The 4,207-nt window shown below is 41.2% G+C and overlaps 1 non-coding gene across 1 annotated transcript; it reads right to left on the minus strand.

Moving 5' to 3' along the window:
• Positions 1-1,276: 1,276 nt before the first annotated feature.
• On the minus strand, positions 1,277-1,378 carry LOC115063107. The gene has a single exon (XR_003842987.1). It is a non-coding gene; the product is annotated as a U6 spliceosomal RNA (small nuclear RNA).
• Positions 1,379-4,207: the final 2,829 nt, after the last annotated feature.

Below are 4,207 nucleotides of genomic sequence, written 5' to 3' on the forward strand. Positions count from 1 at the left end.
TAAAAACAGCACAAGTGAAAGTTCCAGAGATGGTTGAAATAGAGACAGGAAGTGACATCAGTTAACTGCTCAACCAAGATTAGGAGCTGTCCATGGTTTTGCTGAGTCAGTTACCATCAATTCTACAGTCACTACATGAGAAAGAATCACAAATCTTAGTAGAGAAACAGCAGACATCTTGATGATGCTTATTGACCTTGTATAAACCAAGAATAGACTTGGGTAACTAGAATAGACTAGTATAACTAAGAATATGCATTTGTATGAACCAAGACTAGACTTGTATCAGTCAAGAATAGATTTTTATATGAACCAAGAATAAACTTGTATGAGGTGAAAGAAACTAGAAACAAAAGAATTTTCTTTGTAAGCTTCCTCAGTTAGCCCATTCAGGGTTTAAATACCAAGGTTTGGATGTGAGGCAAGACAACCCGGAATAGGGAAACCACAATTAAGGTCCAGATGAAGACAGTGCCGATACCAGGGTGCTGCCTAAGGGCAGGCCCAAAGTATAACCAGGACCTTCCCTAATACAGTCTTCAAAGTGCAAAGAGATGCAAGACACCCACCCAGGTTCCATGTCTGATGCTGTTTATCCCTGAAGACTGACTTGACAGCAGATGCCCTCCCTTCTAGGCAACACAGAGGCTTAAATAGAGAGCAGAAGCTGCTTACTACTTTAAATGAGACTCTTGCCTCCCCTCTTTGTCAAAACGCCTCTTCACCATCATTGATTCTCGTTTTAACAGAGATTTTTCTATTTGACAGTTACGTTTGCTTAAAAAATTGTCGTCGTTTTCACCTCTGATTCTCTCCCACCTTCTCCTACTCTTACTAAACCTGCTCCCTTCTTCTCAATAACTCCCCTGCCCCGTGCTCACATCTTCTTTCTGTGTATGACACTTGGAGTTTCGTTTGAGTTTCTTACCCTAGTATGGATGGGAGATTCTTTGCTCAATCAGGGGTGATGTAGGAGTAGCTACTGAAGGAAACCCCACCCTCCAATAATCATTGACTGCCAACAACACTTTACGGTCCACTCCCCTATCTATGATGAACGGTTGATAGGCCTGACTCTATGTAGGTTTGTGCAATGCGTTTATGAATGCCACAAATGTGTTTTCCAGAAGACATCCTTTACCTCCCCAGTTTTCCTTGCATTATCCCTTGGCATCAGTTCTTACAGTCGCTCTTGTGTCGTTCCTCCCTTTCCATGGTGTTCCACGATGCCTGAACACTCCATGGTCACTTAGGCTCAGCACTTGGTCCAGTTATGAAAAGATTAAACTGCTTTGTGAATTTGCATGTCATCTCTGCACAGGGGCCATGCTAATCTCCTCTACGTCCCACTTTGACACATTCGCTGCTGCTGTGAGCACCCATTTGCCTTTGACGGTAGTATTTGCATAACTATTATTTCACAGACACTATTCAAGAAAGATCCATTGTAAACATACGAGAGGAAAGAAAAATGATTAAAAAAAAAGAAAATTTCCTCAAATACTTTAAAGAGGTAAGTCATTAATGGCTTTTCTTTTTTTTGCTTTGAGTTTAGAAATAGCGATTGGCCCCAGATATTAATATTTTAAGTCAATTCACTCTTCAGCATGTGTGCATAATAAAAGAGATGGAAACAAGGACTGCCTGGGGGGATGAATATCTGATTTTCCAGATAGAAGCTCACAGGAAGGCATGGGAGTATATCAATTCTGTTGTGGGAGCAGGGAGAATGAGAAAATAAAGGGTTCATCTGAAGTAAAGACAAGGTACACTCTAAGAAACCTGACTTGAAGCTGATGGTTGCCACACTCACCTTCCCTTTGGAAGCTTGTTAAATTTTTAAAAGGTAACAACTGGCTTTATTTATTGGCACCACATGTGTGCCTGTGGAGATCAGAAAAGGGCATTGATTTCCCAGAACTGGAGTTACAGGTTGTTGTGAGCCACAAAGTGAGTGCTGGGAATCAAACCTGGGTCCTCTGGGAGAGCAGTCAGTGCTCTTAACCACTGAGCCAATTCTCCAGCCCTGCCTATGCTAATATTATGACTCTTCTTTTTGGATATTCAAGACCCAAATGTACACTGTTTTTTAAAAAAATTAATTATCACCACTAAATTAATGACAATCTCTTTTAAATAGAACACAATTGTTATAACCAGAATCGAAGAAAGAAAATAGATTAAGCTTTTTTTTTTTTAAATCTCTCAGTTGGCAGGTGAAATCTCGCAATTATGAAATGCTTTGAAATCCCTCCTCAGTTGGCAGGCGGAATCTTGTAATTACGAGATGCTTTAATAAACCTTGTCAGCCTCTGTCTTCTTTTGTCAGCCAATTAGGAAAATATTTTGGTATCCACATCAGCTATGAAGTGGATTTGCTAGTGTTGTGATGAAAGTATCAAATACACCATGATGGTGCTTGTGGCTCACCTTCTCTTATCTGTTCCAGCTTTCTGATTTTTGTTAGTGGACCTCCTACTGAACAACAGCTTTCAGCCATGACTCTTCACAACTTTCCTTTAGTCCCACCTTGACTGAAAAGGCAATGATTCTCTGGGATGATGACTGATGGCCATCACTCAACAGCCACATGGGTATTTGGGAACTTCTCTCTCTCTCTCTCTCTCTCTCTCTCTCTCTCTCTCTCTCTCTCTCTCCCCCTTCCCCAGGATATCCAACTGGGAAATAAAACAAGTTTTTGGGATATCACCATGTTTCTAAGAACATGTGACTTTTCAGGCCTTGGTAAATGGAGGCATCCCATCCTCCAGTTTTTACAACCCAAAATAGGGATCAGCAGAGGGCTCTCATACCCTTGATGGCAATTCTAGAAGTTTCTCCCTACCTCATATCCACTCTTTCCCTCTCATTAAAGGAACACAGCCAAATTAAAGATAACATTTTCCCTCTGGTGAATTTCAAGTACCCATCATGGATCCCCATACCATTTACTGTGTGCCCCAGTTATCAAACTGACTGACCCTCTACTGGTAGACTGTGAGGGAAGATTGTCTTTTTCTATCTTTACAAGCACAGCTAGTTTGTGACACTCAGGAATTCCATTTTGAATGTTCTAAGTAGGCATCAGATTGCTGGCTACACTGTAATCATGGTTGATTCTAGAACTTTCTCATATTTTTAGTGATTTACTGAATCATTTAGAGAGAAATCATGAGCATTGTATCTTCTAAGCAGGGTGGAACTGGAGTGAACCTTTCTTCCCCAAAACACTGTGCAGCCTGCTTTGCCTTGTTACACTGACGTCCTAATATGCAGTTACTCAATGGGTAGCATTTGGAGTAATAGACAGTCGGGTTAGGTGGTTTGAAAACGATTTGGATACTGCCTCAGTTATTTTATTTGTGGCTTTGACAAAGTGACCTGACAAGAGTGACTTAAAGAAAGAAGGGTTGATCTTAAAGAAAGAAGGGCTCACTCTTTGAGGCTAGCGTCCTTCACAGTGGGGAAGGCATGACAGCAGGAGCAGGAGGCAGCTGGCCACATGATATCCACAGCGGGGAAGCAGAGAGTGATGGATGCTGGTCCTCACTTTCTCTTTTTTATTCAGTCCTGTATCCCAGCTGGTGGAATGGTACTGCCCTCATTCAGGTAGAACTTCCTGCCTCAGTTACTCTTATAGAGAAATTCCTTCTTAGACACAGCCAGAGATTTTTTTGACTCACAGGTGAATTTAGATCCCTTCAAATTGACATTACAGATGAACCTGCAAATTTTTCAAAATGTTTAAGAAGATGTAAGGGAAAATTGAACTTTAAAAATGCAATCAGTTGATACACACCGATTGAACTTTTTACATGATTGAGGTATGCATTACTATTAACAATAGGACAAGCAATGCTAAGAGCTTTTGAGGTTGCAGTGCTCTGAGATTTACTGCTTTAGACACTGGGATACCTTGTACGAGACTGTGAACTTGAATACTCAGGTCTCTTTAACAATTTTGCTCAGTTCAGTGATCAAATGTAGACCTCTATGAACCCAAGAGTTTACTAGTGAGTGACTGAATCATCTTTGGATGAAGTGGTCTTGTCCACCCTGATAAAGCTTCAGTCCCAGTAACTAGGTGTGGTTAAAGAGTGTGATAGTCCCCATCTGGGGATCCATCCCATCATCAGCCACCAAACCCAGATACTAATGCTCATGCCAGCAAGATTCTGCTGAAGGGACCCTGATATAGCGTCCTCTT

Source organism: Mus pahari, chromosome 23 (genome assembly GCF_900095145.1).
Source record: "Mus pahari chromosome 23, PAHARI_EIJ_v1.1, whole genome shotgun sequence".
NCBI classification, from domain to species: domain Eukaryota; kingdom Metazoa; phylum Chordata; class Mammalia; order Rodentia; family Muridae; genus Mus; species Mus pahari.